The sequence below is a fragment of the Saccopteryx bilineata genome, chromosome 1, assembly GCF_036850765.1.
Source record: "Saccopteryx bilineata isolate mSacBil1 chromosome 1, mSacBil1_pri_phased_curated, whole genome shotgun sequence".
NCBI lineage: Eukaryota > Metazoa > Chordata > Mammalia > Chiroptera > Emballonuridae > Saccopteryx > Saccopteryx bilineata.
Genome location: NC_089490.1, coordinates 393,649,872 through 393,677,752, shown reverse-complemented (window position 1 = coordinate 393,677,752; position 27,881 = coordinate 393,649,872). Strand labels below are relative to the sequence as shown.

Sequence of the window (27,881 nt, the reverse complement as noted above, 5' to 3'; positions counted from 1 at the left end):
CTTTTTTCTTCTTTTAGTGGTTCCCTCTTTTTTTCTCTCTCTCTCTTTCTTTTCTCCCTCTATATTAGTTTCTTCCTTTCTCCTTTACATCTCCTCTCATTCAAACCTCAATAACAAACAAATTATCTTATCTGGGACTCAAACTTATGTTTGTGGCATTTTGGGGTTTTTTTACTTCACCTTTTTAACTCACTAGCAGTGCTCCCATCCCTGGCTCTCCATATTATCTAGTTCTTTTTCCACTAAATACAATAGTAATTTTTTAATTTGTCCCCCCATTTTTCTGTTTTCCTCTTATTCCTCTCATCATAACTCTTAGACAACCAACACCTAAAAGCAAATCATTTTATTCTTGACCCAAATTTTTTCCTTATTTGCTTTTTGTGGGTCCATACGCTCTTTTTTTTTCTTTTTTCTTTTTTTGCCCCTTTATTACTTTTCCCCAATTCAGGCCCTCCATCACAGGCATTGTTTGTTATAATTCACAGTCCACCACAAGATTTTCTCAAGAAAGAGGGGAGAGGAGAGGAGAGGAAAAAAGGAGGGGGGGGAATAATTTCCTTTTTTTAAAAAATTTTTATTTTATTTTATTTTTCTTTATTTCATTATTAATTTTTTTTAAAAAAACAACTTTTCGATTTTTTATTTTTTTTATTATTTTTTTTAACTTTTTATTCTTTATTAAATCTCATTAATACTATCAACAAAACCACCCTCAGATGCCATTAAGGAAGAGAAAATCGAATATCATGGATACAAAAGAAAGAGAGGTAACACAGCTAGATGAGGAAAAATCTATGGAGAAAAAATTTAATATATTGGAAACCTTGGAGCTAAATGACAGAGAATTCAAGATAGAAATCCTAAAAATCCTCCGAGATATACAAGAAAACACAGAAAGGCAATTTAGGGAGCTCAGAAAACAACTCAATGAACATAAAGAATATATGTCCAAGGAAATTGAAACTATAAAAACAAATCAAACAGAGATGAAAAACTCAATTCACGAGCTGAAAAACGAAGTAACAAGCTTAGCTAATAGAACAGGTCAGATAGAAGAGAGGATTAGTGAAATAGAAGACAAGCAACTTGAGGCACAACAGAGAGAAGAAGAAAGAGACTCAAAAATTAAAAAAAATGAGATAGCCCTACAAGAATTATCTGACTCCATCAAAAAGAATAACATAAGAATAATAGGTATATCAGAGGAAGAAGAGAGAGAAAATGGAATGGAGAACATACTCAAACAAATAATAGGTGAGAACTTCCCAAGCCTGTGGAAAGAACTAAAGCCTCAAGTTCAAGAAGCAAACAGAACTCCAAGTTTTCTTAACCCCAACAAACCTACTCCAAGGCATATCATAATGAAATTGACACAAGCCAACAGCAAAGAAAAAATTCTCAAGGCAGCCAGGGAAAAGAAGAATACAACATATAAAGGAAGGCCCATTAGATTATCATCAGATTTCTCAGCAGAAACTCTACAAGCTAGAAGAGAGTGGACCCCAATATTTAAAGTCCTGAAAGAGAGGAACTTTCAGCCACGAATACTATACCCATCAAAGCTATCCTTTAAATATGAAGGAGAAATAAAAACATTCACAGATACAGAAAAGATGAGGGAATTTATCATCAGAAAACCCCCACTCCAGGAATTACTAAAGGGGGTTCTCCAATCAGATACAAAGAACAAAAAAAAAAACAGAGCCACAAGTAAAAGCTCCAAGAAGAACACAATAAAACCAAATTTAAACTGTGACAACAACAAAAAGAAAGAGGGGGAGAAGATGGAGATTAACAGTAGCAAAGGACGATGGAGTGCAAAAGTACTCACAAAATAGTTCGCTACAATGAACAGGGTAGGGACCCTTTTCATTACTCAAAGGTAACCACCATTGAAAAAACCACCACAGAAGCACATGAGATAAAAAAGATAGCAACAGAGGAAAGATGTATGGAATACAACCAAATAAAAACAAAAGATAGAAAAACGAAAGAGAAGGATCAAACAAGACACAAAACTAACAGAAAGCAAGATATAAAATGGCAATAGGGAACTCACAAGTATCAATAATTACACTAAATGTAAACGGATTAAACTCACCAATAAAAAGGCACAGAGTAGCAGAATGGATTAAAAAAGAAAATCCAACTGTATGCTGCCTACAGGAAACTCATCTAAGTAACAAGGATAAAAACAAATTCAAAGTGAAAGGCTGGAAAACAATACTCCAAGCAAATAACATCCAAAAAAAAGCAGGTGTAGCAATACTCATATCGGATAATGCTGACTACAAGACAGGAAAAGTACTCAGAGACAAAAATGGCCATTTCATAATGGCTAAGAGGACACTGAATCAAGAAGACATAACAATTCTTAATATATATGCACCAAACCAAGGAGCACCAAAATATATAAGACAGCTACTTATTGATCTTAAAACAAAAACTGACAAAAATACAATCATACTTGGAGACCTCAATACACCACTGACGGCTCTAGATCGGTCATCCAAACAGAGAATCAACAAAGACTTAGTGGCCTTAAACAAAACACTAGAGCACCTGGATATGATAGACATCTACAGGACATTTCATCCCAAAGTGACTGAGTATACATTTTTCTCCAGTGTACATGGATCATTCTCAAGAATTGACCATATGTTGGGCCACAAAAACAACATCAGCAAATTCAGAAAAATTGAAGTTGTACCAAGCATATTTTCTGATCATAAAGCCTTGAAACTAGAATTCAACTGCAAAAAAGAGGAAAAAAATCCCACAAAAATGTGGAAACTAAACAACATACTTTTAAAAAATGAATGGGTCAAAGAAGAAATAAGTGCAGAGATAAAAAGATATATACAGACTAATGAAAATGACAATACGACATATCAGAATCTATGGGATGCAGCAAAAGCAGTGATAAGAGGGAAGTTCATATCACTTCAGGCATATATGAACAAACAGGAGAGAGCCCAAGTGAACCACTTAACTTCCCACCTTAAGGAACTAGAAAAAGAAGAACAAAGACAACCCAAAACCAGCCGAAGAAAGGAGATAATAAAAATCAGAGCAGAAATAAATGAATTAGAGAACAGAAAAACTATAGAAAAAATTAATAGAACAAGGAGCTGGTTCTTTGAAAAGATCAACAAAATTGACAAACTCTTGGCAAGACTTACCAAGGAAAAAAGAGAAAGAACTCATATAAACAAAATCCAAAAGGAAAGAGGAGAAATCACCACGGACACCGTAGATATACAAAGAATTATTGTAGAATACTATGAAGAACTTTATGCCACTAAATTCAACAACCTAGAAGAAATGGATAAATTCCTAGAAAAATACAACCTTCCTAGATTGAGTCAAGAAGAAGCAGAAAGCCTAAACAGACCTATCAGTAGAGAAGAAATAGAAAAAACTATTAAAAACCTCCCCAAAAATAAAAGTCCAGGCCCTGACGGCTATACCAACGAATTTTATCAAACATTCAAAGAAGACTTGGTTCCTATTCTACTCAAAGTCTTCCAAAAAATTGAAGAAGAAGCAATACTTCCAAACACATTTTATGAGGCCAACATAACCCTCATACCAAAACCAGGCAAGGATGGCACAAAAAAAGAAAACTACAGACCAATATCTCTAATGAATACAGATGCTAAAATACTAAACAAAATACTAGCAAATCGAATACAACAACATATTAAAAAAATAATACATCATGATCAAGTGGGATTCATCCCAGAATCTCAAGGATGGTTCAACATACGTAAAACGGTTAATGTAATACACCATATCAACAAAACAAAGAACAAAAACCACATGATCTTATCAATAGACGCAGAAAAGGCTTTCGATAAAATACAACACAATTTTATGTTTAAGACTCTCAACAAAATGGGTATAGAAGGAAAATATCTCAACATGATAAAGGCCATATATGATAAACCATCAGCTAACATCATATTAAATGGCACTAAACTGAAGGCTTTTCCCCTTAAATCAGGAACAAGACAGGGTTGTCCACTCTCTCCACTCTTATTTAATGTGGTACTAGAGGTTCTCGCCACAGCAATCAGACAAGACAAAGAAATAAAAGGCATCCATATCGGAAAAGAAGAAGTAAAGGTATCACTTTTTGCAGATGATATGATCCTATACATCGAAAACCCCAAAGAATCCACAAAAAGACTACTAGAAACAATAAGCCAATACAGTAAGGTCGCAGGATACAAAATTAACATACAGAAGTCAATAGCCTTTCTATATGCCAACAATGAAACAACTGAGAAGGAACTCAAAAGAATAATCCCCTTCACGATTGCAACAAAAAAAATAAAATACTTAGGAATAAACATAACAAAGAATGTAAAGGACTTATATAATGAAAACTATAAACCATTGTTAAGGGAAATCGAAAAAGATATAATGAGATGGAAGAATATACCTTGTTCTTGGCTAGGAAGAATAAATATAATCAAGATGGCTATATTACCCAAAGCAATATACAAATTTAATGCAATTCCCATCAAAATTCCAATGACATTTTTTAAAGAAATAGAGCAAAAAATCATCAGATTTATATGGAACTATAAAAACCCCGAATAGCCAAAGCAATCCTAAAGAAAAAGAATGAAGCTGGGGGCATAACAATACCTGACTTCAAACTCTATTATAGGGCCACGACAATCAAAACAGCATGGTATTGGCAGAAAAATAGACACTCAGACCAATGGAACAGAATAGAAAGTCCAGAAATAAAACCACATATATATAGTCAAATAATTTTTGATAAAGGGGCCAACAACACACAATGGAGAAAAGAAAGCCTCTTCAATAAATGGTGCTGGGAAAACTGGAAAGCCACATGCAAAAGAATGAAACTGGACTACAGTCTCTCCCCCTGTACAAAAATTAATGCAAAATGGATCAAAGATCTAAACATAAGACCTGAAACAATTAAGTACATAGAAGAAGACATAGGTACTCAACTCATGGACCTGGGTTTTAAAGAGCATTTTATGAATTTGACTCCAATGGCAAGAGAAGTGAAGGCAAAAATTAATGAATGGGACTACATCAGACTAAGAAGTTTTTGCTCAGCAAGAGAAACTGATAACAAAATAAACAGAAAGCCAACTAAATGGGAAATGATTTTTTCAAACAACAGCTCAGATAAGGGCCTAATATCCAAAATATACAAAGAACTCATAAAACTCAACAACAAACAAACAAACAATCCAATAAAAAAATGGGAAGAGGTTATGAATAGACACTTCTCGCAGGAAGAAATACAAATGGCCAACAGATATGTGAAAAGATGCTCATCTTCTTTAGCTATTAGAGAAATGCAAATCAAAACGGCAATGAGATACCACCTCACACCTGTTCGATTAGCTGTTATTAGCAAGTCAGGTAATAGCAAATGTTGGAGAGGCTGTGGAGAAAAGGAACCCTCATACACTGTTGGTGGGAATGTAAAGTAGTACAACCATTATGGAAGAAAGTATGGTGGTTCCTCAAAAAACTGCAAATAGAACTACCTTATGACCCAGCAATCCCTCTACTGGGTATATATCCCAAAAACTCAGAAACATTGATACGTAAAGACACATGCAGCCCCATGTTTATTGCAGCATTGTTCACAGTGGCCAGGACATGGAAACAACCAAAAAGCCCATCAATAGATGACTGGATAAAGAAGATGTGGCACATATACACTATGGAATACTACTCAGCCATAAGAAATGATGACATCGGAACATTTACAGCAAAATGGTGGGATCTTGATAACATGATACGAAGCGAAATTAGTAAATCAGAAAAAAACAGGAACTGTATTATTCCATACGTAGGTGGGACATAATAGTGAAACTAAGAGACATTGATAAGAGTGTGGTGGTTACGGGGGGGGAGGGGGGAATGGGAGAGGGAAAGGGGGTGGGGAGGGGAACAAAGAAAACAAGATAGAAGGTGACAGAGGACAATCTGACTTTGGGTGGTGGGTATGCAACATAATTGAACAACAAGATAACCTGGACTTGTTATCTTTGAATATATGTATCCTGATTTATTGATGTCACCCCATTAAAAAAATAAAATTATTAAAAAAAAAAATAAGTCAGACGGAAAAAAAAAAGAAACAAATGAATGAAACAGAAAGAGACTCATAGATAGAAAGAACAGACTGATGCTTGCCAGATTTATGGAGGTGGGGGGGTGGTTTGAGTAGAAAAGGTGAAAGGATTAAAAAGTGCAATTGGTCTTTACAGACTAGTCATGGGGATGTAAAGTACTGCATAGAAAATCTAGTCACTAATGTTGTGATAACTATGTATAGTGCCTGGTGAGTCTTAGGCTTATCTGGGGATCACTTTGTAAGGAATAAGGTTGTCTAACCACTATGATGTATTTCTGAAAATAATACGAAATAATATTAAATGTAAACTGTAACTGAAAAAAAAATGAAAAGCATGAATAACCAGCTTCTCAGTTAGCTGTTTCTTAACTATGCTAATAAATAGCATTTTAAAATTTTGAGACAAAAAGAAACCTATGGAGACTATGCCCAGTCTCTTCGCATTGCACTCCGCAGCAGGAGCCCTGGCTCCTCACTCACTGCTGCTCAGCTGCTCAGGAAACTCACTTCAGCCTCTCCCAGCCTTAGGCAGCCATGTGTTCTTTTCTTTCTTTCTTTTCTTTATTGTTTGCTTTGAACATTTATTACTTTTATTTTAAATATCATTTATTTATTTGTAAGTTTACGTAATTTTAAACTAATGGTTATACTTTACAACTAGTTCTCAAAATTTATGGAAATTTGGCCACTGGCTTTCACAAGTGGTTGGTCTCTTCCTCCTACACATCACTGTTTGCACCACACATCACTGTTTCTAACCACAAGGGAAAGGTTTGGAAACATGAAATTTTGAAACCAGAAAAAAGTTAAAAAATGAAATGTAAATAACAGAAAATGGATCGATTGCCCTGGTAGAAGGCAATTTGACAATACATATTGAAATACAAGACTGAACCAATTCTTTGACCAAGACATTTCTCTTTCATTCATTAATTAAACAAATTTACTGAAAACCTATTATGTGCCAGGGACTTCTTTTTTTATTTATATTTTTAATTGCATTTATTGGTTCATAAAATTACTTAGGTTTCAGGTGTACAATTCACTTGAGAATCTCTCAACCTTAGTTTTCCATTTGTAAATGGAGGCAATGATTCTAAATGAGATAATGTATATGAACGTGCTAGGGGAATGTTGATTTTTGTAAGACCACTTGAGTTCAAATCTCAGGTTACCATTTACTAGCTGCTTGGCCTTGGGCATATTCATGAATACTCTGCCTCATTCTCCAGTCCTCCTGGATGGGAGTAGTTGTGAAATCAGCCTTCACTGTTTGATGATTGCAGACTATACTGAATGTGAAGTTATTAGAACAGTGCCTGGCACATAACAGGTTGCCCAGTAATTATTACTTCTGTTAGAATTATCATTCTCAATATACTTACCACTGGGAGGCTTTTTAATCAGCAGAGACCCTGGGGAAACAAAAATGAGGTACCTGTAATTGAGGAGCTGGGCTATGTTGTACAAGGTCCTCGAAAGCAGGAAGTTATTGCACAACAATGAAGAGAATTTGGGGGTTCACTGCTGCCGACTCATCTTACAGACTTTGAGAGAGAGCCCAGTTGCTTTCAGGGGAGATTATACACATGGACCAAAAAAGAATGTAAAGTGGGCAGAAACCAAAGTGGGTCTGGCGTCCACTGGAACGACCTTGAGCAACCACAGCGGAGAGGGGCAAAAGGTTGGAAATTACCCCGCGTCCCTTCCCCACCATGGTTTCCAGCATCCAGACTGACCCACATTACATCGAAATGTGAAGTGTCCTTAGCTATCCTACCCCCAGCCCTGCTTTACAGCTGGAGAAGTCAAGGCTCTGCTGACCTAGTTCCCTGGTGCTATATCCTCCTGTAAAGAGAAAAGGAGGTACAGCCAGTTTGGTCCATTTCCAGACCACCCAGGGGCCTCTTTTTGGAATTCATATCCCCCCTCATCTTTCTTTTTCTCTCTCTCAGCTCTCTTTCCCCTCCATCCCACTTCCCTCTCCCCCTGACTCTTCCACTGTCTTCTCCCTTCTCTCTTCCCCTGGCATCCTTTCCTCTCTGTCTCCTCCTCCCTCAGCTCTCTCTCCCCTCCATCCCACTTCCCTCTCCCCTTGGCTCTTCCACTGTCTTCTCCCTTCTCTCTTCCCCTGGCATCCTTTCCTCTCTGTCTCCTCATCCCTCAGCTCTCTCTCCACCCCCCCTCCTCCCTTCTCCCTCAGCTCTCTGGCTCTGGGATCTCCTCTTAAAGCTGAGCCAGGTGGTAGAGGGCAGGGATCTGATCACTGCTGACCCTAGGCCTCCATCAAGCCCAGCATCGCGCTCCCCCAGCACACAGGAATGCCAAGAAGCAGCCACTGAAATAAAACCTGTGCTCTCTAGGCCCACAGGTGGGCAGGAGCACCCACCAGCCCTGCAGAGCACCCCAGCCTTCCATGCTCACCCACTCCGGGGTGCACCTCACCTCACCACCAGCACCAGGAACTTCAGAGCCCAACGTAGGTCGGTTCTTGTTGGACCTGCGCAGATAGCTGGCCACAATGCGACCACGTTCACTTGGGTCAGCCGGACCGCTGGCAAGTAGGGCTGAGATCTGAAATGATTTCTTGTCTTTGGGGAAAGTTTTGCTTTCAGAGAAACAGGGCTCTTCCTGCTTAAGCCTCTCCACCTCCGCCCCTCTGCCTCCCTAATTCTTCCACATCACCCACTGTCAGCTCCTTTAGCTCTTGGCTTTTTTGGACTCCTAGGGAAGCTGGAGCCAGTGAAGTATTCTGTGCTGTGTTGGTTTCAGAAAGTCCCACCAGCCTGAAACAACCTTTTTAATTTCTTTATTTTCCAGGATGCTTGAGAAAGAGACTCAGGGGAGCCTATTGCTGTTCTCTTGACCACTTCCTTTACACAAGTACAAGTGATAAGAAGAGAGATACATTGTATGCAGCATTGTCAATAAGGCAAATTTTCATCAAGCATAAAAGGGCTTTTAAATTTTTGTTTAGATAATAATAGAAAGATCTTTATAAAGCTTTTTAAAAAAATAATTATTGTGTTGACATGGTTTCAATTGTCCTACTCAATATAACTCTCTCAACACACAGCTTCCTGCCCTACCACACCCCATGCAAACTTTCTTTCCACCCTCATTTCCACTCCAACCTGCCCATTGTCCCCATCTCCCCGCCCCCCTACTTCCACCCTCCTTTCCCTCTGGCTATTGCTACCCTGTTGCTTGTATATATGTGCTATGTATATATGGTTTTTTTTGTTGTTGTTTTTTTGTATTTTTTTCTGAAGTTGGAAACAGGAGGCAGACAGACTCCACCTGGCATGCCCACCAGGGGGCAATGCTCTGCCCATCTGGGGCGTTGCTCTGTTGCAACCAGAGCCATTCTAGTGCCTGAGGCAGAGGCCATGGAGCCATCCTCAGCGCCTGGGCCAACTTTGCTCCAATGGAGCCTTGGTTGCGGGAGGGGAAGAGAGAGACAGAGAGGAAGGAGAGGGGGAGGGGTGGAGAAGCAGATGGGCGCATCTCCTGTGTGCCCTGGCCAGGAATCGAACCCAGGATTCCTGCACACCAGGCTGATGCTGTACCACTGAGCCAACTGGCCAGGGCCTATATATGGTTTTGACTAATCGCTTCATCTTTGAACTCGTCATCTCCTCCCCTTTTTCTCTGACAGCTGTCCATTCATTTTCTCTGACCCTTTGTTCCTATTTAGTCCTCAGTTTATTGTGTTCATTAGATTCCACATATAAGTGAGAGCATATGATATTTGTCTTTCTCTGGCTTTACTTCACTTAATATAATAATCTCTAGGTCTATCTGAGCCCTCTCAAAAGGTAAGATTTCATTCTTTTTTATGGTCGTGTAGTACTCCATGTGTAAATGTGCTACAGCTTTTTTATCCACTTGTCTACTGATGAACACTTGGGCTGAGCCAGTCACTTCTCGCTGGAGGCAGCAGCCTTGGGCTCAAGTCAGAGACAATGGAGTCATGTCTGTGATCCCACGTTCAAGACAGAATCCCATGCTCAAGCCGGATGTGTCAGCAATCAAGCCGTTGATCTTGGAGTTTCTAACCTGGGTCCTCAGCGTCCCAGGCCAATGTGCTATCCACTGCGCCACTGTGTGATCAAGCTTTTTTTCAATTTCTTTTAATAATGCTTTGTACTTTTTAGTATATAAGTCCTACACTACTTTTGTTTAGCTTATTTCTAGGTATTTTATTGTTGTTCTTGCAATTCTAAAAGGGATTATTTTAATACAATTTTTGAGGTTTCACTGTTGGCATACAGAAAGCCAGTAGATTTTCTATATTGATTTTGTATCCTGTGACTTTACTGAATTTGTTCATTATTTCTAACAGTTGGATATGCGCAGCTGTGATATATGCAGTTTCTGGATGTTGTTTTTAAGAGAAAGAGGCGTACTCTCTTTTTGCATATATTTTCTTTCCTCTTCCCCTGGTTGAGGCTTAGCTGGGAGGTCAGCAGCCATCTTGGGCCAGGTCACATGTTCAGGATTGTGGAGTAACCAGATTGAAGAAACCTAATACATCGGCACCCTAGAATTACCATAACCACAGAAGACTGCACGCTTAGACTATGAAGTTATAATTAAGCTATTTTAAACTACTTTGTTTTTGAAGTTCAACAGTTGTATCTATGTCCTTTCTGATAGACAACTGCTTCCAAAACCAATAAGTGGACAAAAGAACAAACCTGAGACATGTTGATAAGAATATATGCTTTCCCAGCATCCCTCAAAATTTGCAATTAACCAAATGTGCTATTCAATAAAAAGTGATCAGGCATAAAAAGAAACAGGAAAATATGGCCAATAATGAGAAGAGTAATCCATGACCAGAAACAGGCCTGGAAGAGACACTCATGACAGAACCAGTAGATAAGAACATTAAAGCAGATATTATCTTTAATTACAGGTCAAATGGAGTGACAGGGCCTGAATGTCCCCTCTCATTTTCATGTAAAAATAAACAAAATATGGACTCAATTTATGACACTGTGGTTGGCAAGGAACTGGACATCTTGCAGTTAGGGACAGTCACAAGTGAAACGTTCCCTGTGGTGACCGGAGGTGACTGCCTGGAGACGGTCCAGGCCACGTGCAAGGAGGGCAGCAAGGCAGAGCTGGTGGGATTCCTGTTCTGAGGAGACAGAGCTGAGAGTCCAAGGCAACAGGAGTTCACAGGGCACAGAGAGAACACTGGGGTACTTACGGTGGTTCCCCTCAGGTGTTCCACTGAGAAGGGCCAGGGCAGCAAGGGTGGAAACTATGTTTGGGCAGGAAAGAACACCCCCTCCCCCAACAAAAGGGCAAAGAAGAAGAACAACAAATCTTTTAGAGGGTGACTTTCCTCAAAACATCTCCCTACAGCCCACCTAGGCATCTCAATTTCCTTATTTGCAACCTAAGGAGCTTTGTTCAGATTAAACTTTGATTGCGCCTGTGAATTACCTCCTGTGGACTGTGACCAAGGAAGGTACAAGGAGCTGCCCTCCAAGATCACCCTTCAGTACCTCTGGAGTGAAGTCAGGGAATTTGCACTATAACTTACGCCCCCACCCCAGCCCCCAGCTGCTCACGTCCTGTCGGTGGGAACAACTGCCTAGATCAGGGGTCCCCAAACTATGGCCCACGGGCCACATGCGGCCCCCTGAGGCCATTTATCCGGCCCCCGCCGCACTTCCGGAAGGGGCACCTCTTTCATTGGTGGTCAGTGAGAGGAGCACATTGACCATCTCATTAGCCAAAAGCAGGTCCATAGTTCCCATTGAAATACTGGTCAGTTTGTTGATTTAAATTTACTTGTTCTTTATCTTAAATATTGTATTTGTTCCTGTTTTTTTTTTTTTGTTTTTTTTTTTTACTTTAAAATAAGATATGTGCAGTATGCATAGGGATTTGTTCATAGTTTTTTTTATAGTCCGGCCCTCTAACGGTCTGAGGGACAGTGAACTGGCCCCCTGTGTAAAAAGTTTGGGGACCCCTGGCCTAGATTGTCTCCAAGTGTCTTTCCAGGAGTAAAAGTCTTGACCTTTGAGGGTAGGGGGCACGAAGAGTGTGCCCACAATGCAAAGCTGCCTTTCCTTTTTGCCCCCTAGCACCCTAACCTTTATGTCAATCACCCCCTAAGACCTCCAGGCCCTACTCAAATGCAGAAGAACCTTTCACAGGAGAGGAGAATCTGACCCAACCACGCTGTTGACCACCCAACTGCAAACGATAGGAGTTTCGACAGTGGCGCTCAGCGGGCTGTCCCTGGAAGGTCTGTCGGATGTATAAAATCCCGCTCTCCTGATGGGGCATCGCTTCTGGCCAATGGAGGGAGAGGTGAGGGCCAACAAGGTGCGAGGCAGGAAAGGATTGGCTGACTGGCCGGTGACAAGGCGAGGTCTGGGGTCTTGGCCATCCAGTTTCCCTAGTGATCCCGAGGCTCTCTGAGTGTCACCCATCCACTGGCTCGCACACTGGGTCCATGGCCAGCTTCCGCCTCCCCGCCAAACATTGATCAGTCGTGTCCCTCCATCCCTCTCCCGCCTTTCCGGTTCCGTTGTTGTCGAAGGAGTGGAAGGAGGGGAGACTGGTGTGGGAGGAACCGGGGGACCTACATTATCTTAGGACTCTGAATGCACGTAAACGGCGTGGAGCAGGCACTGCACGGACATCTGGGCTTGTGGGGCTAACAGCCCATCACCGTCACTCAGTCCTGAGTGCTTCGTGGAGAAGCTATCCTTAAACGGCTGCGGGCTGGGAGGCAGGGCGACAATGGTGGGGCGAACATCCCGTGCCAGACCTGGCGGCTGCTGTGCAGAATGGCCCAGCACCGACAGAGGCTGGTCCGGATCCCGCAGAGGTTGGCTCATACCCTGCGCTTCACTGGGGGCCTGGAATGGGCCCAGAACAGACACAAGCAGCCCACTCCTGCGGAGGGCTAGAGTGAGACTTGGGGATGCCAATTTCACCTCCCCCCTTCCCCGCAGGCAGAAGAGCCACCATGACCCTGGGGCTGAGGCACATCGGTCTCCACAGCAGGAGGAAGAGGCCAGCAGAGGCGCTCCTGCTGCCCTGGTCCTGATGGAGAACCCAGAGTCAGGCAGCTTCCAACAGGGGACCGGAAACCTGCTTTGCAAGCGGCTTGAGAACCACTGTTTAAGAACCTGAGCAGAAAAACAGGTCTTCAGTATTGGCTGCTGTGTGTGTGAACAGTTGGTCAATAGGGGGAGATTGTAACTGGTAGGTGATGACGGTGACAAGTCCTTTTGTATATAACTCTCTATAACTCACCGAAAATTAGGTGTCCACATGAAAATTATTGGTTTATTGGAATGACTGGGAAAGCTTTTTCTAACTGGGCCCAATTCAAACTATACACTAAGAACACAGTCACTGCTTCAACTGCAGGTGCTGGGTGGGGTTTGCAGAGAGGAAAATTTGAGAATAATTGTAAAAATAGTATGAAAAAAGTAAAAAAAACAAAAGGAAACAAAACCCTGGTAGTTTTTTCAAATATCTGTTATTCCTTAAACCTTTCTCCAGCGGTAGAGCCGACTGGGACCAACACAGTGTACGTACACACAGAGGTGGAGAATGGATTACTGTAGGAGGGGAAGTGCCGAATGTCTTCTCTTCACAGGCACTGTAGACGCTAACACGTCAGGAGGAGCAGTGTGCCGTAGAGAACGGTGCTGTGGAGATTGTCTGTCATCTCTGGGGACAGAGAAGGTGCCCTGGAATGGAAGCTACCTGAAGGAGCGCTGCATACGCCATTGGCATGAAGTCCATTACAGGGCACAGCACGGGCATAGTGAGGTGCCTGGATACCCCTGAAGGTGCTAACGAGCCCTGAGCCAAATGTGGCCAACACTCCAATCTCTATACGCTCACTTTCTAGGGTTTAGTTTGCAGAAGATGGGGTAGGACAGAAATGACATGCAAATGTCTCAAGTTAGAGGAATCTGAGTTGCCTGCAGAACCATCATTGCGAATTACACTGACTCATTTAGCTCTTGGCTTTCTTGACTCTGAACATGAAAGGGTAGGAATGGAGACCAAGCAAGTCACTGCTTCCCGCTGCCAGAGAAGGGAGAACTGGAAGACAAGAATGAATGTCTGGGATTTTCCATTGGCTTTTGCAAAAGGTGCTGATGTCACACACAGGTGATATACAAGGGAAGCAGTTAAGATTACCAGGGAATTTGGGCGTTTAGAGGAACAATGCATCATTTCCCTGTAACTCTAAAGGTGTAATATTTCATCATTATCATGTTAGGCAAAGACAAGAATCACTTCACCAGTTATGACTATGGGGTGTCGGCACCAGCCTAGGCTTTAGGATGACAAATACCACATCCTTTGTATGTGTATAAGAAAGCTCAGTATTTTAAGTGAGGTTTGAGATTGTTTTAAATTAAGAAAGAAAGCCAATGGGGGAAAAAACCCAGCATTTATTTGAGCTCTAATATACATGTATATGCACATCCACACAATTCTGAAAGTTTTCTAATTAAGATAGCATATTTATTATCCTCTAAGGGAGCAGCCCCAGATACTCTAAATTATTGACATATTTTCATGAAAACAGCATCCCTTTTTCTAATGTTCCATGGGTTCTATCTGAGGATGTTGAAGTGATGACTCTAGTTTGTTATTTTTCTCTTGGTTGAGGGTTTCATTTTTCTCTTCGGTTAACAATTTATATAAGATCTCATTTTTCTCTTTAACATCACAAAGAATTGACTCCATGGAATAGCCATATTCAATAAGGGCATGTATTTTACCTCCACGTTCATAAAAGTCCCCGAAGGAGTGCATAGCAACCACTCTGCCAGATGTGGTTAACAGTGGGGAGCCAGAGGAACCACTTGAAAAACAAGTATCATATGTAAGCATGTCAGAGCTCCTTGCTACTCGTGGGAAACTTCTTGGGGTAAACATAGAGACAGCATCGTAAATGGCAGCATGCGGTCCGAACACTTCACGTTGCTGATTCTCTGCGTACTTCTCCAAACGTTCCTTTCAAGAGATTACAATACACTCATCTATTTCCTTGACCTGGCCATCTGGATGACCAATTAAACAAACCAAACCACTAGGGGGCAGAGGGGAAATATGTCCAAATAGGCCTGGAGGAAATCCATTTCCATTTTCTTTTAGTTTTAGAATGGCATAATCTAGAATGCCATCAGACACTTCACACCATGGCTCTACGGAAAACCATTCTTCAGCAGGAGGGTGAAATGCTTTATAAGTGAAAGTTACCTTCGCACATTTGCTTATTCTATCTGGCCACAGACTTGGTTCTGTGTCTCCTCCAACCATGATGTGCACAACATGTCCACAGGTGAAAATGTAACCATACCTGAACATAAAGCAAGTAGCTTTGCCTGTTTTTCCATTATTGTTCCAAAAGATGACCCCAACCGAATTACTAAGATGAATATGAAGTTCATAGGTTGCAACTGAAATAGAGTTTTTAGTCAGTTTTGCAAAGCATTTTTTATATATGTTGAATTGTCTAAATGGTGGCAGTTGGGTTTTCCTCTGCTCTTCCTGAAAATAATTTCTCATCCAAAGGGCATCTTTCCTAAAATTTGGATATTGCTGCATTATTACTTCTTCTAACTTTTTGTAATTCTTTAGCCAGAGATCAGTTGCCTTTGTCCGGGAATCCTGATTAAGAGCAGTCTCCATTACCAGTCGGGGCCTTGGCCGTTTCCTGTTGAGATGGTAATAATTTTTAATTATGAAAATTGTGCGGCGTCTTTTGCCTTCAATATCATGTCCTAGCCTCCGAGGTGGGAGAACATTCTCTAGGTTTCGTTCCACATCGTCAGCCCCTCCGTCTCTCTCTGGTTCGTGGTCCTGGATCTGAGATGGCATCGGGTCCTGGGGACCCATTTCACCAGTGACATTTCCACTGTTCTGTTCAGTTTTCTTATGGGTACATTTTTTGACAGATGGATTTTTATAAATGTCCAATTCTAAGACTTTTCCAGACACTTCCTCCACCGTAGACTGTTTCCCATGACTGTTCTTATGTTTTTCCATGAATTCCCACTCAAATTCGTCCAGGTCAGACCGCAATCAGCCGTCGTTGCACAGGGCTTCTTTGAGAGTCTCACCCTTCATGGCATAGATACAAAGGAAATGTCCCTTTTTATGAAGTTCCCTGATCTTAACAATCTTCTTTATTGTCTTCCCAACAGCCACGAGGCGAAAAAGAATGATTTCGTTGTTGGGATTTTCACATTCGCGTAATATCTGACCATCTCCCTTATCCCTCTTTGTTTTGCCAAGTGATATTTTAAGTTTAGACCCTGCAGGAAGGCACTTGAGAGGCATTCCTAAATTTATATAGCCTTTTATTGTTTTCTCTTCCCAGACAAGAATGTTCTTATTATAAGGATTCTTCACTCTTTCCCTGAAAATGTCATTAGCTCTCAGAGCTGAGTAGATACTCTCATTGGGTTTACCGTGTCCTGTAAACTTTATATTGTCTGATTTCAAAGTAAACTTGAAAAAATGTTCTCCATTGGTGCTGGCATTTGGGTTCTGACTTTTATGAGATGCTTCACCGCCACTGAATTCTTGTTTAATTTTAATGTCTCTGTTACTCTCGCTTATGTGAGATGGAGCATTCTCACATGGAACAGGTATGCTGGAACATGTCTGCTTCAAGACAGTATCCTTAATAAAGGAAAGATGAAATTTTCAATAAGAACCACCCTTAATAATAATGTGTCATGTTTTTATAATTGAAAAACTAGTGGATATTATGAATAAAAATTAGATAATATGACAGATAATGAATAATGGAGAAAAATGCTCATTATTTTTCATCACCAGAGATAACCTTCTACTCTTTTTTTTTGGTTCTACGATTTTATATACAGATGTAAATCTTATGTTGCTTAAATTATACTACACCGTCTAAGACTGTGTTTTTCACTAAGCCATCAGCAGTGCTTTCACATGTCATTAGACAACCTTGGGAAATGCAGCTTGATGAGCTATATGATATTTCTGTGGACAATAATTTTAATTCATTTTTCTACAGTTGAATATTTAGATTTAAAAAAAATGTTTTACTACTCAGATGTGACAAACATTTCTACATGTATACACTTCTGTCTGCCCATCTGATTATTCCCCTAGCCCAGATTCCCAGCAGAGGAAATACTGAGACTAAGATTACAAATGCCATTCACAGCAATTCTACTGCCAAGCTGCTTCCCAGAAAAATCACGTGGATTCACGCCCCTGTCCAATGAGATCAACTCTATGCTTGACTCTCTAAAGCATTTCAGAATTATTATTTTAAATGTTTGCCAATTGAGAGATAAAATGTCATCTAATTCAACTGTGTTTAAAATCTGCATTTGCTCACTTACTAGTAAAACTGGACATTTTTTTTTTGGACATTTGAAACATCACATTTCAAAAATTCTCATTAAACATCTGTTCAATTTCCATTCTATACATGGTTTCAACAGCACTAAGGATGTGTAATTAAATGCTTGCTAAATCACAGGATTGGCTAGATATAAAACAAATATACGTATTCCAATACAAACAAATACACATAGTCATACACAATATTAGTGTCCTCTTGGCACTGAGATCACTTGTGTCTATCTCGATTTAGCATGGCCATTTTGCCTATCTTTGAGTGAAAGAGTGTGCCTGTCAGTAACTGGGCTCTGATTGCCTGGGTTCAAAATCCTTGTTCTGAAGTCCATTCCTTTTGTGACTTTCAGAAAACTGAGTTTTGGTTTCTTCATTTGTAAAAGAAAGATGATGATAATATCAACTGCAGAGTGTTGTATTAAATGTTAAATGAGATAATCTATAGTAAGTGAAAGCATAACTCCAGGTATATAATAATTTCTCAGTAAATATCAGATCGGTTGTTTTTTACATCTGCCTAGATTTCCAATGATAGCAAGTGTCTACACTGTTGATTAGTCCCTTTGTCTAACAAGACATTTTTTGCATGGTTAATTTATACACTATCATTTCATGTTATACAGCACTTATGTCATTGATGTCACTAAATGTATCTGGAACAATACAAGTAGTGTTATAACTGCCATTCTTCATGAACTCCCCCGTCCCAGGACCCTAATGTAGCACTATGGCTAGAGTGCCGTTCCAGCCAAGAGGTGTCAAGTGCAGACATACCTTTGAAACTTCAGGTCTGGTACTTTGGTCATTTTCAGTAGCCCTGAGTGACTGGTTCTCTCCATGTTCCACAGGATTCATGATGAGTTCCAAGGGAATATAACTCTCTTCCACTACTGACCAAGATGGAGAAACAGAGATTGGGGTAATCTTCTCACTTCAAATGAGTAAAACAATACAGAACAAGATAAATGAAATCACAACATTCAAACACTGGACATCAGGCAGCTCAGAACCATGTTCTCTGATCCCTGAGAGAGGGAAGTCAATGGGGTAAGCCCTAAGGACATCTAGCTCATGGCCTGGAAGAGTTTCTGGGCCACATGTCAGGGAGGGGAAACACAACAGAGCCTGGCACTTTCCTTGAGCTGAGAAGACAAGCTGAGAGTGGTGGGAGACCAAGGTGGTTCGAGTTTGGGGGGCAGAGCACTGGAGAGAGGAGAGCGGCACCCACACAAGGAGGTGGAGAGCTGCAGGCCTGTGGTGGGCACCCCTAGATACTTCAGCTAAGTCCCTTTCAGTGAGTGACAGTGATAAAACCACTGGAAACCGGGGTAAGAACTAGCCCCCGATCCCCAAAAGGTAAGAGAGAACAATTCTGAGGCTCATACAGAGCTGAGCATAGTTTCTGGGCCCGAAAGTCAAATGAGAAAACTTCACAATTTACGAGCTATCAGGCAGAGCGATCGGGAAGGTGCTGTCTCCACAGAGGGGCAAAACCAGCCCTCCACCAGAGGCTGCTCTGGGGCCACCCAACAAACTTGGAAAGTAAGACTTGCAGGGATATAACTGTTTCTAAGGACAGTAACTATGTACAAGAACAAAGCTGAAGCATGGTTATAAAAACATAAGCATCTCCAGCATCTCTCACCCTCAACAGAAAATTAACCAAGCTTGATATTCAATCAAAAATGATTGAACTTAAGAAGTGGCAGGAAAATATGGCCCATAGTGAGAAGAGCAATCAATGAACAGAAAAAGACCCAGAAGTGACACCTATGACAGAACGACCAGGAAAGAGAGCACTGGGAGTACTTGTGGTGACTCCCCTCAGGTGTTCAGCTGAGAAGGGACGGCAGCAATGGCGAAAACATGTAAGGGCAGGAAAGAACGCCCCCATCCTCTTCCAAACAACAACAAGAACAAAACAATTAGAGGGTGTCTTTCCTGAAACTCTGTCTCTCCACCCTAACTGGGCATCTCAGTTTCCTCGCTTTTAAATTAAGGAGCTTGGCTCAGATTAAACTTTGATCGTGTCTGTGCATTACACGTGGTAGGCTTGTGGCCAAGCAAGGTACAGGGCCCCGCCCTCCAAGATAACCATTCAGAACCTCTGGAGTGAAGTCATGGAATTTGCACTATTAACATACACCCCACCCCAGCCCCCAGCTGCTCAGGGCGTGAAAGTGGAACAGCTGCCTAGACTGTCTCCACGTGTCTTTCCAGGAGTAAAACTCGACTTTTGAAGTGGGGAGCGGGAAAGGGGTTCCCACAATGAGAAGGTGCCTTTCCTTCCTTCTTTCTCCCCCCAAATCTTCATGCCCCCTCCACCCCAAGAACTCCAGGTCCGATACAAATGTAAAAGAACCACTCACAGAAGCGGAGAGTCTGTCCCAACCGAGCCGGTGACCGCCTAACTGGGAGTGGCAGGAGCTGCAGAAATGACCCTTAGCGGGCCGTCCCGGGATCTGCCCAGCGGGGACTCGGAAAGTCCCGCTCTCCAGGCGGGGCACCGCTTCTGACTAATAGACGGCGAGGTTGCCGTCGTGGCGGGACAGGAGTGGAGGGCTGGCGAGTGGCCAGAAGGGATCCCGAACACTCCCTGCCCAGCCCTAGCGATCCCGATGGTCCCGCCACACCCCACGCGCTCATCCACTCCGTCCACGCCACCTTCCGCCTTCCCGGCCAAATCGCGGACCTCAGCCCCTTCCCTGAGCTGTCGCGGTGTGACGAGCAGGGCCCGGGCGGTGCGAGACGAGCCGCGGGGCCGCGCTTTCCTGGGGCTGTGATCGTGCCGCGGGATTCAGGGTTGCGAGGCAAACAACGCGTCACCGCGGCCCCGGGTGCCGAGCGCGCGGTCGTCTCCGCCCTTCAGCCGCTGCGACGTGGGCGGCTGCGGTGGGACCAGCACCCCGGGCCAGACACGGCGGCCGCTGCGGAGAACCGCCCTCACCTGGCAGGTGAAGCCGTCCGGATCCCGCCGGCGTCGGTCAGTGTGCCGTGCGCTTCACCAGCTTCCAGGGGACCAAATGGCCCCCAAGAGGGCAGCAAGCAGCCCGCTCCTGCGGTGGGGTCTAGTGAGACTTGGCGACTCCCCGCCTCTCCTGACCCTCCCTGGGCTTTCACCATTAAGTGCTGAATGAGCATCCCTCCCCTTTATTCCTTATCTTCTGTCTGGAGGGGATTAGCATCTTTTGTTCTACATGTGAAAAACAGAATTATTGACACACACACAGACATGCGCACACACATTATGTGAAAGTCTTGAAAGGATAGTCTGTTCTTCCATGAGTTCAGAGGGTTCACCTCACTCTGGCTTAGAAGCTGACCCCTTCTTAGAAGAGGACGGGGATTGGTCTCTAACCTTCTAGCAACCAGCTTAAGGGTTCCCATACAGACCCCTCAGGGGAGGGTAACACCTGCCATCCCCACACCTGGTCCCGTGTACTCCAGAGGCTCCAAGAAGGATGCTGCCAGCAGCCCTGGGGTTTTCTTTCTCTAACCAGAGTTCTTTCTCTAACTCATTTTGGTTTCATTTGATCTTCACAGTCAGCCCTTGAGTTAGCTATGACTTTTGCCTACATTTCAAAGATAAAGAAACAGAATATTTTGCACAAGGCCACAGGACTAGTTGGGGTAGGAGGCCAGAGTGTCCAGGAGGAGTTAAACCTTCAAGTCTCTCAGCTATTAGATCCCTGTCAGGAGACCTGGGGCTAATTCTCTCTCTTCTTGGGGGTCTTCATTCCCTAGTTGTAAATTAAAGTCTGTCCTTCCCATCCAATTTTGTTCAAGCTTATTACTTGGGTAGTTTTTGTTTGTTTTTAAAAGTCAGATTCTGGTAACTAACCCGTATACATTTAAGTTCAATAGGTGTGGGACGAGACCAGTAATCTGCATTCTTTCACAAGCAGAGGCATCCACTGTCCTGCCTGAGAAACAGATCAGGGCTTCACAGAGCTCAAGGTGCATCAGAATCCTCCGGCCAGCTTATTGAAAGGCAGTCCTGGGCTCTCTCTGCCAACAGACAGTCTGATCGGTGAGGCTAGATTGTAGCCGTGTAACTTGTATTTCTTAAGAGGTGATGTTAGTGTTGCTGGTGACCGTTTTTAATGCCAACTGTTAATTTCATTAGACAAAAACTAAGCACATTACAAATATTAAGTCATTTTATTCTCATCACAACCATGGGAGGCAGCTCCAATTATTCTCACTTCCAAGGAAACTGGCACTAGAAATGTCAAGCAACTGGCCTCAAGACACAGAGCTATTAGCAGGGTCAGGATTAAACCCAAGCAACCAGGCACGGTGACCTTAACTCCTAGGCATTACTTTCTCTTCTATTCCAAACAGCCTCTAAAACCCCAGTCCACTTCTTGGACTGTTCCCTTCCTGTCCTGCCCCCTGCTGCCCTCTGTGACCCTCAGCGCTTTGGCTTTCTTCTTGTGGTTTTAAGGATCGTCCTGACATTTATGAACAGAGCCCCTAAGACCTGTGTCCAGACATTGGTGGCAGTACTTACCCATAGTGGCAGAAACTCCTTCAGGCCTGATGGAGTTCTGAGCTCGGCCTGCAGATGTCGCTAGAGGATAAGTAAGCCTGGTGGAACTCGGAGACATGCAGATGAAGGGAGGGAACGCGTGAGGACTGACACTCACGATGGCCAATGGCAGGCAGCATGGTGTCTGTTTGCCCACTCTTGAATTCTCTGGTCCAGAGAGCTTCCCATTCCTTCGGGGGACTGCATTTGTGGTTTGGAATGAAGAGGTGGGTGGGGGAGATGCTGCATCACGTGCTCCTTGCAGGTGCACGATAGCCAAGGTTGCTATTGCTTATGTTAGTTTAGTTTAACCTTTACATATATATATATATATATATATATACACACACACACACACACACACACATATATATACATATATACCTATATACACACACACACATTTTATTTTTATTTTTTTTTATGGTTTATCCTTTTCTCAGTTAAGGCCCAGCTTATTTGTCTGTTTCTAGGCAAACTTATAACTTCATAATCGGGTTCTTGGAGTTTTTATAAAAGCCATGGTGGGGGTGGGACAAAACCAGCCTGGTACTTGTCATTTCCGGAGCTAGGTGGGGGTGAAGCGAGTAGAAGGAAAGAGAACTTGCGGGAAGTGCCCACCCAATGCCTGGCACTGTGCTCTGGCATTATTCATAGAATTGTCTCATTTCATTGACTTTCTGTTAATTCACTTCCTGTTTCACAGATTAGGAATAAAGGTAAATTGTGCAAGGGATGTCCTTGGGTGAATTAACTCATATCAGATGCCAAATCCCCAACTCCTTTATTGTGCCAAGGCTGTCTTTGCAGTGTTTCCATACATGCAGGTCCAGTGAGTCACCTACCCCCACACCCAGCCATCCTTCTACCCACCCACTTATCTGTTCATAACGCGGGCTCTCTCTGCAAGGCATGGGTCTAGTTGCTGTCAAAATACAAGAAGTTCACTCCCTCCTGGGAGTCTGCCTGTGCCTTTCCTTTCTTCCTTCTTCCTTCTCCTCTTCTTCCGCCTCCCCCCCTCAAAGGCATGTGTCTTCTAAACTCGAAGGGTCCTCACCAGACCTGCAACCAGTGAGCAGTGGACAGTCATAGCTTGTCCCAGGCTAATTCCCAAACCTGTCGCTCAGGTCGCTTCTACTCTGACCTCCTTCCTGCAAGGCCAATAACTTCTTTCTTTACTTGGTGTTGAAAGAGAAGAAAAAGTAAAATGAATTCTACTGTAAAGTAGAGAAGATTAAAAGATTATACTCATGATATTATTACTTATTTCCCCCCCAGATAATATGATGAGGAATGAAGATACAGACATGGACATTAATCTACTCTTACCTGTCAAATGACCAATCTCTGAACTTTTCATTTCCCACCTCTAGAGTTTTTAACAAATTGAGCATTCATTCCGTATTTTCCTATTTGAATTATATATTTTTCTTTTAAAATCAATATAATAAATATCAGACACATTTCATTTCTTATTTTGAAGATAAAAATATAAATGGAGTATCCTTCGTTTGTTCCAGTGATCCTTTTGGGCACGTTCTGCAGGGCCTGGTCGGTCTGGGACACTTCTTCACCACTGGACTGTGCCTGATTCTGTCCCTTCTTTATTCAGATCTCTGTCAAATAACAGGTTTACAGTGAGGTCTTCCATGAGCACTTTCTGTAACATGTTACCCTCTCCCCCTCTGTCATCTTCAGTCCCCTTATTCAAAATTATTTTTTTCATACTACATTTCTTTTTTTTTCTTTTCTTTTATTTAGACAATTACTTTTAATGGGGTGAAATTGATCAATTAGAGTACATAGATTCTAAGAAAACATCTCCAGTTCATTTTGACATTTGATTATATTATATACCCATCACCCAAAGTCAAATTGTCTTCTGGTTACCTTCTATTTGGTTTTCTTTATGCTGCTCCCCTCCCTGACTCCCTCCATCTCCTCCCTTCCCCTACTTCTGGTAATCACTACACTCTTGTCCATGAGTCTCAATTTTGTGTCCCACCTATGTATGGAATCGTACAGTTCTTAGTTTTTTCTGATTTACTTATTTCAGTCATGTTATCAAGGTCTATCCATGTTATCATAAATGATCCTAAGTCATCATTTCTTATGGCTGAGTAGTATTCCATTGTATATATGTGCCATTGTATATATTTTTCTTTTTTCCTGAAGTTGGAAACAGGGAGGCAGTCAGACAGACTCCCTCATGAGCCCGACTGGGATCCACCCGGCATGCCCACCAGTGGGCGAAGCTCTACCCATCTGGGGCGTCGCTCTGTTGCAACTGGAGCCATTCTAGCGCCCTGGCTGAGGGAGGGGAAGAAAGAAATAGAGAGGAAGGAGAGGGGGAGGGGTGGAGAAGCAGATAGGCACTTCTCCTGTGTGCCTTGGCCAGGAATCGAACCTGGGACTCCTGCACACCAGGCCGATGCTCTACCACTGAGCCAATTGGCCAGGGCCCTGTGCCACATCTTCTTTATCCAGTCATCTATTGAAGGGCTTTTTGGTTGTTTTCATGTTTTAGCCACTGTAAACAATGCTGCAAAGAACATGGGGCTGCATGTGTCTTTACGTACCAATGTTTCTGAGTTTGGGGGGTATATACTCAGTAGAGGGATCGCTGGGTTATATGGTAGTTCTACTCTTAATTTTTCTCCACAGCCTCTCCAACACCTGTTATTACCTGTCTTGTTGATAATAGCTAATCTAACAGGCATGAGGTGGTAACTCATTGTAGTTTTGATTTGCATTTCTCTAATAGCTAATGAAGGTGAGCATCTTTTCATACATCTTTTGGTCATTTGTATTTCTTCCTGAGAGAAGTGTCTGTTGATGTCCTGTTTCCATTTTTTTATTGGATTCTTTGCTTGTTTTTTGTTGACTTTTATGAGTTCTTTATATATTTGGTATATTAGGCCCTTATCTGTGCTGTTGTTTGAAAATATCATCTCTCATTTACTTGGCTGTCTGTTTGTTTCGTTGTCAGTTTCTCTTGCTGCGCAAAAACTTCTTAGTCTAATGTAGTCCCATTCATTTATCTTTTCCTTCACTTCCCTTGCCTTTGGAGTCAAATTCATAAAATGCTCTTTATGGCCAAGGTCCATGAGTTTAGTACCTATGTTTTCTTCTATGTAATTTATTGTTTCGGGTCTTATATTTAGGTCTTTGATCCATTTTGAATTAATTTTAGTACAAGGGGACAAACTGTAGTCGAGTTTCATTCTTTTGCATGTGGCTTTCCAGTTTTCCTATTTATTGAAGAGGCTTTCTTTTCTCCTTTGTGTGTTGTTGGCCCCTTTATCAAAGATTATTTGACCATATATATTTGGTTTTATATCTGGACTTTCTATTCTGTTCCATTGGTCTGAGTGTCTATTTTTCTGCCAATACCATGTTGTTTTGATTATCGTGACTCTATAATATAATTTGAAGTCAGGTATTGTAATGCCCCCGGCTTCGTTCTTTTTCCTTACAATAACTTTGGCTATTTGGGTTTTTTTATAGTTCCATATAAACCTGATGATTTTTTGTTCCATTTCTTTAAAAAATGACATTGGAATTTTGATGGGAATTGCCTTAAATTTGTATATCGCTTTAGGTAATATGGTCATTTGACTATATTTATTCTTCCTATCCAAGAACAAGAAATATTTTCCCATTTCAATGTATCTTTTTCGATTTCCCTTAAGAATGATTTGAAGTTTTCATTATATAGGTTCTTTACATTCTTTGTTATGTTTATTCCTAGGTATTTTATTTTTTGTTGCAATCGTAAAAGGGATTATTTTTTTGAGTTCGTTTTCTGATGTTTCATTATTGGCATATAGGAAGGCAATAGACTTCTGTATATTAATTTTGTATCCTGTGACCTTACTGTATTGGTTTATTGTTTCTTATAGTCTTTTTGTGGAGTCTTTGGGATTTTCGATGTATAGGATCATATCATCTACAAGAAGTGCAATCTTTACTTCTTCTTTCCTAATATGAATGCCTTTTATTTCTTTCTCTTGTCTGATTGCTCTGGCTAGAACTTCCAGCAGTACGTTGAATAAGAGTGAAGAGAGTGGGCAGCCTTGTCTTATTCCTGATTTTAGAGGAAAAGTCCTCCATTTTATGCCATTTAATATGATGTTAGCTGATGGTTTGTCATAAGTAGCCTTTATTATGTTGAAATATTTTCTTTCTATAACCATTTTGTTGAGAGTTTTAAACATAAAATGATGTATTTTATCAAATGCCTTTTCTGCATCTATTTATTCATAGAATCATATGGTTTTGGTTCTTTGTTTAGTTGATATGGTGTATTACATTAACTGTTTTACATATGTTGAACCATCTTTGTGATTCTGGGATGAATTCCACTTGATCATGATGAATTGTTTGTTTGTTTTTTTATAATAATTTTATTTTTTTAATGGGTTGACATCAATAAATCAGGATACATATATTCAAAGATAACAAGTCCAGGTTATCTTGTCGTTCAATTATGTTGCATACCCATCACCCAAAGTCAGATTGTCCTCTGTCATCTTCTATCTAGTTTTCTTTGTGCCCCTCCCCCTCCCCCTTTCCCTCTCCCATTCCTCCCTCCCCCCCTTAACCACCACACTCATATCAATGTCTCTTAGTTTCACTTTTATGTCCCACCTACGTATGGAATAATGCAGTTCCTGGTTTTTTCTGATTTACTTATTTCGCTTCGTATCATGTTATCAAGATCCCACCATTTTGCTGTAAATGTTCCAATGTCATCATTTCTTATGGCTGAGTAGTATTCCATAGTGTATATGTGCCACATCTTCTTTATCCAGTCATCTATTGACGGGCTTTTTGGTTGTTTCCATGTCCTGGCCACTGTGAACAATGCTGCAATAAACATGGGGCTGTTTTTTTTAATGTGTTGTTGTATTTGATTTGCTAGTATTTTGTTTAGTATTTTAGCATCTGTATTCATTAGAGATATTGGCTTGGAGTTTTCTTTTTCTGTGTTGTCCTTTACAGGTTTTGGCATGAGGGTTACATTGGCCTCATAAAATGTATTTGGAAGTATTGCTTCTTCATATTTTTGGAAGACTTTGAGTAGAATAGGAACTAGTCTTCTTTGAATGTTTGATAGAATTCACTACTATAGCCGTCTGCCCCTGAAATTTTATTTTTTGGGAGGTTTTTGATAGTTGTTTCTATTTCCTCCCTGCTTATGGGTCTGTTTAGGCTTTCTGATTCTTCATGATTCAGTCTAGGAATATTGTATTGTTCAAAGAATTTATCCATTTCTTCTAGATTGTTAAATTTGGTGGCATATAGTTTTTCATAGTATTCTATAATAATTCTTTGTATATTTATGATATCTGTGTTGATATCTTCTCTTTCATTTTGGATTTTATTTATATGAGTCCTTTCTCTTTTTCCTTAGTGAGTCTTAACCAAGGGTTTATCAATTTTGTAGATCTTTTCAAAGAATCAGCTCCTTGTTTTATTGCTTTTTTCCATAGTTTTTCTGTTCTCTATTTCATTTATTTCTGCTTTGATTTTTATTGTTTCCTTTCTTCTGCTGGTTTTGGGTTGTTTTTGTTCTTTTTCTAGTTCCTTAAGATGTGATATTAAATTATGTAGTTGGGCGCTCTCTTCTTTGTTCATATAGGCCTATAGTGATATGAACTTCCCTCTTATTACTGCTTTTGCTGCATCGCATAGATTCTGATATGTTGTATTGTCATTTTCATTTGTCTGTATGTATCTTTTGATCTCTGCTTTTATTTCTTCTTTGACCCACTCATTTTTTAGAAGTATGTTGTT

The 27,881-nt window shown here is 41.4% G+C and overlaps 1 protein-coding gene and 1 pseudogene across 1 annotated transcript in view; both read right to left on the bottom strand.

The window, feature by feature from the left end:
* LOC136318754 (serine protease FAM111A-like) overlaps positions 1 to 8,884 on the bottom strand; it is a 50,484-nt gene extending 41,600 nt beyond the window's left edge. The window contains exons 1-2 of the mRNA XM_066251593.1: positions 8,588 to 8,884; positions 7,528 to 7,557 (exon numbers count right to left, since the gene is read on the bottom strand). The gene's annotated coding sequence lies outside the window, so the exon portion shown is untranslated. The remainder of the gene's footprint in view (positions 1 to 7,527; positions 7,558 to 8,587) is intronic.
* Positions 8,885 to 14,489: 5,605 nt separating this feature from the next.
* LOC136320861 (serine protease FAM111B-like) lies at positions 14,490 to 20,283 on the bottom strand (annotated as a pseudogene).
* Between the last annotated feature and the right edge of the window lie 7,598 nt (positions 20,284 to 27,881).